Raw genomic sequence first — 7901 nt, 5'->3', positions numbered from 1 at the left:
GGGACATGTCATTTTGGCTGCACAGTGAACGCCGTAAAACCAAAGCCCGTAAGAAATTCGCAGAAATGCATTTTTTCTTCAAATCCACCCCATTCTGAATTTTTTTCCTGCTTCCCAGTACATTATATAGAATAATTAATGGTGGCATCATGAAGAAAAAATTGTCCCGCAAAAATTAAGACCTCATATGACTCTGGGAGCGGAGAAATAAAAAAGTTATGGGGTTTAGAAGGAGGGGAGTCAAAAACGAAAATCAAAAAATGCCATCGGCGGGAAGGGGTTAAAATTTGTATAAGAAGTATAAGAAATTCCTATATATTTCCCATTCCTTTTGTGACTTCACCCATCCTTTTTTAAGGTTGTGTAGATTTTTATAGAGAATTAGACTGTCCCATTATCTTTCTGTTCCCAACCCAAGAATTAGCGAGAAAGAAGTTTCCATTTGTTAGATATAAATAGATGAATATTCACTTCTATTCACAGAGGTCTAATGGGGGTTTCCCATCTCCTCTTTTCAGCAGCTTTGCCGGCTGTCTCTTCTTTTCACTTCCTGTATTTCTTATCACACCGCTTACTGAATAGGATGCTATGAAGTATCACAATACTTATAATTATTAGAAATCTAATAGAAATGCTGATCAAATAACATGCACATGCCTCTAGAGAACAGACTTAGTACTATCTGTGTGTTTTGTGAGTAAGTGACAGAGAAAGTTCTGGAAGGATGCTATATCTCCCCCAGATACCTCACTTATGTATGGTGAGTGAGGTCATCACATATCTGTAGCAAAACCTCATCTGTGAGTTTAACCTCGTTTTACCCTACTCCAGGAAGGAGCTTTGAAGCACAGGTGGGACCTGGGCCTCATTACAGGCCTATAAAGCCTGTCAAGACTTCAGTCCCGGGCGATTCCTGGGGGAGAGTGGAGAAGTCGGGTTCTGTCCCTACATCCTGATATCTGGTGAGAGACCGGTGTGCACCACAGCTTCTGTTTTTGTTTTGTTTTCCCGTGTGGCTGAAGCAAGCCACACGTATAGCTACAATATTTTTGTTTAGTTAGTTGCTCAGACGAGCAGGTATTTGTGTAACTATTTTTGCCTGACGCCAAGGCCTGTTTATTGTGTCTGCCAGTTCCTTTTTGTCGCAAAATAAAGGCACAGGCTTAAAAACCTGTTGAACCTGATTTTGGTGTCTGTCTCTGACTGTCTGGGTCTGCTGCTTCTACTGCTGAGCCTACCTCTCCTACAGTTTATATAGAGAGATAACTGACATAGGGCTCCCAGAGCCTTTATCAGCAAACTACAATTAGCTGAATGGCAGAGCTGTATATAACAGTGATAGCAGTGAGTGATGTCACTTGTCCTGCTCATCACACAGATGCGGCTCTATGGAAACTCTATGCAAACAATAGGAGGAATAATTTCACATAGCAGGAAAACACAGCAGCATTGCTAAAGCAATATATGTAGGAAAACAATTTAATTTACATAAGCTAGCACTATAGATATGATTCTTGAGATGGGAATACCCCTTTAAGAAAGCATTAAAACTTTTAGTTAAATTCTAGACTTCAAAATGGGCGATTAAGCAGTAAAATTACTATCTTCAGATGGGACAGGTTGACCATTTCTGAATATTACAACTCATGGTCTAGTCCTCTCCATCTTTAAAGCCTAACTGACTAGAATAGTGTCCACTCCAGCAGTGCCTCAATTACCCTAGACCCTAGTTGCAGCAAACTGGATCAATCCTATATGTTATTTTAACACTATAACTTGAATGTCATCTCTAACCAAGATTTGTCTTTTGGTCGCGAAGTATTGTCTGCTTCAGTCCCTACCTAAATTTTTAGTTTCTCCCTATATTCTTCCTAATTGTGATGTGAAGGTGTAGGGAAAACATGAAAAGTATATTTATTGGTAAAATGATTTTCCATGAAAGCAGATCTTTTCTATCCTCTTTTCTTTATCTACAGTTAGGGCCAGAAATATTTGGACAGTGACACAAGTTTTGTTATTTTAGCTGTTTACTAAAACATGTTCAGAAATACAATTATATATATAATATGGGCTGAAAGTGCACACTCCCAGCTGCAATATGAGAGTTTCCACATCCAAATCGGAGAAAGGGTTTAGGAATCATAGCTCTGTAATGCATAGCCTCCTCTTTTTCAAGGGACCAAAAGTAATTGGACAATGGACTCTAAGGGCTGCAATTAACTCTGAAGGCGTCTCCCTCGTAAACCTGTAATCAATGAAGTAGTTAAAAGGTCTGGGGTTGATTCCAGGTGTGTGGTTTTGCATTTGGAAGCTGTTGCTGTGACCAGACAACATGCGGTCAAAGGAACTCTCAATTGAGGTGAAGCAGGACATCCTGAGGCTGAAAAAAAAGAAAAAATCCATCAGAGAGATAGCAGACATGCTTGGAGTAGCAAAATCAACAGTCGGGTACATTCTAAGAAAAAAGGAATTGACTTGTGAGCTTGGGAACTCAAAAAGGCCTGGGCGTCCACGGATGACAACAGTGGTGGATGATCGCCGCATACTTTCTTTGGTCAAGAAGAACCCGTTCACAACATCAACTGAAGTCCAGAACACTCTCAGTGAAGTAGGTGTATCTGTCTCTAAGTCAACAGTAAAGAGAAGACTCCATGAAAGTAAATACAAAGGGTTCACATCTAGATGCAAACCATTCATCAATTCCAAAAATAGACAGGCCAGAGTTAAATTTGCTGAAAAACACCTCAAGAAGCCAGCTCAGTTCTGGAAAAGTATTCTATGGACAGATGAGACAAAGATCAACCTGTACCAGTATGATGGGAAGAAAAAAGTTTGGAGAAGAAAGGGAACGGCACATGATCCAAGGCACACCACATCCTCTGTAAAACATGGTGGAGGCAACGTGATGGCATGGGCATGCATGGCTTTCAATGGCACTGGGTCACTTGTGTTTATTGATGACATAACAGCAGACAAGAGTAGCCGGATGAATTCTGAAGTGTACCGGGATATACTTTCAGCCCAGATTCAGCCAAATGCTGCCAAGTTGATCGGACGGCGCTTCATAGTACAGATGGACAATGACCCCAAGCATACAGCCAAAGCTACCCAGGAGTTCATGAGTGCAAAAAAGTGGAACATTCTGCAATGGCCAAGTCAATCATCAGATCTTAACCCAATTGAGCATGCATTTCACTTGCTCAAATCCAGACTTAAGGCGGAAAGACCCACAAACAAGCAAGACCTGAAGGCTGCGGCTGTAAAGGCCTGGCAAAGCATTAAGAAGGAGGAAACCCAGCGTTTGGTGATGTCCATGGGTTCCAGGCTTAAGGCAGTGATTGCCTCCAAAGGATTTGCAACAAAATATTGAAAAAAAAAAATTTTGTTTGGGTTATGTTTATTTGTCCAATTACTTTTGAGCTCCTAAAATGTGGAGTGTTTGTAAAGAAATGTGTACAATTCCTACATTTTCTATCAGATATTTTTGTTCAACCCTTCAAATTAAACGTTACAATCTGCACTTGAATTCTGTTGTAGAGGTTTCATTTCAAAACCAATGTGGTGGCATGCAGAGCCCAACTCGCGAAAATTGTGTCACTGTCCAAATATTTCTGGCCCTAACTGTATGTATACTTTATGTAGACACTTAAGTACATTACTGGAGTTGGTACGAGGATGGTTCATGCTGTTTTCTGTTCCTTGGCAGATGTGGAATCCTCCTCCTGTTATGAATTCTACTGGAAAATCTGATTAAGAGGGAGTGTACTCTTAATCTCTTGGATGAAAATAGGGCAATATAGTTTATGAAAATATAGGGACTTATGGAAAAAAAACATTAAAATTAATAGAAAAGTTATAACAAATAAAAAAAAAAAATGATGGCATTTGGATTATCCTATTGACCACGATTTAGTTCTCACTGTATATTATAAGGTAGGCAGCTGTCTATTTGGCTTAGCCTATTCAGAATATAGAAGATTTGGGATATATACTGTGTGAGAACCGCAATGAATGTACAGTTGGCTACTTTATTACTTCACCTTCCATTAGGCAGTGCTATGGACAAATGCTTGAGTCAGTAAACTCAATTCATTGCGTTCATAAAGCCTAATGATACATGGTGTTATTAGTCTCTATAATGTTCTCACACATAATTCCTTTTGTGACAAGTCATAAAGTCTTTGAATGCTGTGTCCTACATTAATGCTGTGGTAATATTAGATAAAATGTAGGAAAAGGCACGTGATACCAATCAAAAACATACATGACCTAACTAGTACATGATGTTTCATACTCAAAATGAACCTGAAATGTGTAACATAACTTGTGTGAACAAATTACTAGCTACATGCTTTTGTTAATGTGGAATAGGAACAACAATAATGTTGTTTTTTGATGATTTAAATGCTGCTCTTCAAGCAAGTTCTGCTAATCCATATTTACATCACCATAGAACCATATGGAGACAATAAAATCTAGGATTTTGAACTGACCTACCTTTCTAATACTGTAATGGCATTCTGTTCCTATAATAAATAAAAGAAGGCTAAGGCTAGCTTCACATTACAGATTCACTCTCCATGGTTTCGTTCCACCATATTTTTCCATGGCACCCCAAGTTGCGGAAATGCAGTGTTTTTTGTATGACTTGAAAAAAAATGGAAAATATAAAGGAAGTACTTAGATGTTTCCTTTCTGTTTAATCCACTCCTGGCTCAAGAAGTCGCAGAAAAATTTGCAACAAAAAGATGCTGCCTTTATTGCTGTGAGTTTTTATGGTGTTTTTTGCCCTTGGTATTTTTTATATGCACAGCATTTTTCCTGCGTTTTTTTTTTTCTTCACATAATTAAATCAGTAGTAAAAATCAAAGAAAAATGACATACCCAGAACACGCAACATTTTCGAGAAAAACCCAACAGTGAGAAAAAACTGCATGAAATGTAATAAAAAGCAATGTATGTAAGGTTATTCAAAATTACTTATTGTAATACCTGGCTACAGTATTTTTAACTGCATTTTTTCACTGTAAAAAATGGTTGTGTCAAACCAGCCTAAGGGCCCATTCACATGATGCAATCTACTGCTGATGGGAACAGGATGCAGAAAAAAAATGTTTTCTTCTTGATCTTGTGGATTGTGTGGCTAATTCAGAATCCACGGTCCAAGACATCCTGTTATAAAACCTGTTGTAACAGGTGTCAGGGTCTGAGGTTGCTAGGTGGGGTGGCATAGACACAGAAGTCCAGATTTTTAAGTCCAAAAAGGTAGAGTTTTATTTTTACTCCACAAGAGACAGTGCAGCAACAAAAAAACAAAACAGGTTACCTCATCTATAATAGCAGTTTCAATAGCAAAATTGAATGGTACAAGACACAGCTCCCACAGTGTGACCTATCAGCTGGCTCTGCAGCCCAGCTCTGTCCAAAGTCTTGCTGTTGGAGCTGACCTTTTAAACCTCACTGATGAGGACAATCCACAGCAGCTGACACGCTGCAGAGACATCCACAATGTGTGGACTGGAGGGTGTGTGGAATGACACACTGCCAATCCTACCTGCCATTCCTAAAAAATCCGGCCCAATACTGAGCATTTAACAAAATGCTCAGCAGACAAAAGCTGTCTGCTGAGAACAAGTCATTCCTGGACTTTCTCTCATCTTGCCCACCTGAGTAGTCTGGGCGAGATGTACACCCCTCTATTATTTTGCCGGCTATCGGCTTACACAGGTTATGGACTCTAGATTTTAAGGACACGTTGATCCAGGGTTTTTATACTGAGTGCCAGATTTGGAGTCAGGAAGGATTTTTTTCCCCTGAAAAAAATGGGGCAATTTGGCATGAGCCTTATGGGGTTTTCCACCTTCCCCTGGATCAACATGGTAGGGATTGTAGGATTATAAATTGGACTTGATGGACTGATGTCTTTATCCAACCTCATCTACTATGTAAGAATAACTGATACAAATGGAAGTCTTTCTTTCTGTCTTAGTAATTGATTGACAACATACTTAAGAAAAGAGACAATGTGCATCACTGTCATCTGTTATGTATCATTATATGACTTATGATTTACTACCTGCTTTGGTTGTTTGCACCCAATATTCCTATTTCCAGTCTTTGTAACTGACATGTTAGTGACATACAGTTAGGGCCAGAAATATTTGGACAGTGACACGTTTTGTTATTTTAGCTGTTTACTAAAACATGTTCAGAAATACAATTATATATATAATATGGGCTGAAAGTGCACACTCCCAGCTGCAATATGAGAGTTTCCACATCCAAATCGGAGAAAGGGTTTAGGAATCATAGCTCTGTAATGCATAGCCTCCTCTTTTTCAAGGGACCAAAAGTAATTGGACAATGGACTCTAAGGGCTGCAATTAACTCTGAAGGCGTCTCCCTCGTAAACCTGTAATCAATGAAGTAGTTAAAAGGTCTGGGGTTGATTCCAGGTGTGTGGTTTTGCATTTGGAAGCTGTTGCTGTGACCAGACAACATGCGGTCAAAGGAACTCTCAATTGAGGTGAAGCAGAACATCCTGAGGCTGAAAAAAAAAAAAAAAAATCCATCAGAGAGATAGCAGACATGCTTGGAGTAGCAAAATCAACAGTCGGGTACATTCTAAGAAAAAAGGAATTGACTTGTGAGCTTGGGAACTCAAAAAGGCCTGGGCGTCCACGGATGACAACAGTGGTGGATGATCGCCGCATACTTTCTTTGGTCAAGAAGAACCCGTTCACAACATCAACTGAAGTCCAGAACACTCTCAGTGAAGTAGGTGTATCTGTCTCTAAGTCAACAGTAAAGAGAAGACTCCATGAAAGTAAATACAAAGGGTTCACATCTAGATGCAAACCATTCATCAATTCCAAAAATAGACAGGCCAGAGTTAAATTTGCTGAAAAACACCTCAAGAAGCCAGCTCAGTTCTGGAAAAGTATTCTATGGACAGATGAGACAAAGATCAACCTGTACCAGTATGATGGGAAGAAAAAAGTTTGGAGAAGAAAGGGAACGGCACATGATCCAAGGCACACCACATCCTCTGTAAAACATGGTGGAGGCAACGTGATGGCATGGGCATGCATGGCTTTCAATGGCACTGGGTCACTTGTGTTTATTGATGACATAACAGCAGACAAGAGTAGCCGGATGAATTCTGAAGTGTACCGGGATATACTTTCAGCCCAGATTCAGCCAAATGCTGCCAAGTTGATCGGACGGCGCTTCATAGTACAGATGGACAATGACCCCAAGCATACAGCCAAAGCTACCCAGGAGTTCATGAGTGCAAAAAAGTGGAACATTCTGCAATGGCCAAGTCAATCACCAGATCTTAACCCAATTGAGCATGCATTTCACTTGCTCAAATCCAGACTTAAGGCGGAAAGACCCACAAACAAGCAAGACCTGAAGGCTGCGGCTGTAAAGGCCTGGCAAAGCATTAAGAAGGAGGAAACCCAGCGTTTGGTGATGTCCATGGGTTCCAGACTTAAGGCAGTGATTGCCTCCAAAGGATTTGCAACAAAATATTGAAAAAAAAATATTTTGTTTGGGTTATGTTTATTTGTCCAATTACTTTTGAGCTCCTAAAATGTGGAGTGTTTGTAAAGAAATGTGTACAATTCCTACATTTTCTATCAGATATTTGTGTTCAACCCTTCAAATTAAACGTTACAATCCGCAATTGAATTCTGTTGTAGAGGTTTCATTTCAAAACCAATGTGGTGGCATGCAGAGCCCAACTCGCGAAAATTGTGTCACTGTCCAAATATTTCTGGCCCTAACTGTATTAGTAGTAATACAGGGAAATTTACTAAAGGATGTATGACAACTAGTGGTGCATCTTTGGTGCACTTCCACGATTTGCATCAAAGGTGTGTTACTTTGTCGTTTTT

Source organism: Leptodactylus fuscus, chromosome 5 (genome assembly GCF_031893055.1).
Source record: "Leptodactylus fuscus isolate aLepFus1 chromosome 5, aLepFus1.hap2, whole genome shotgun sequence".
Taxonomy (NCBI): Eukaryota; Metazoa; Chordata; class Amphibia; order Anura; family Leptodactylidae; genus Leptodactylus; species Leptodactylus fuscus.
This window is presented reverse-complemented; position numbering follows the sequence as displayed.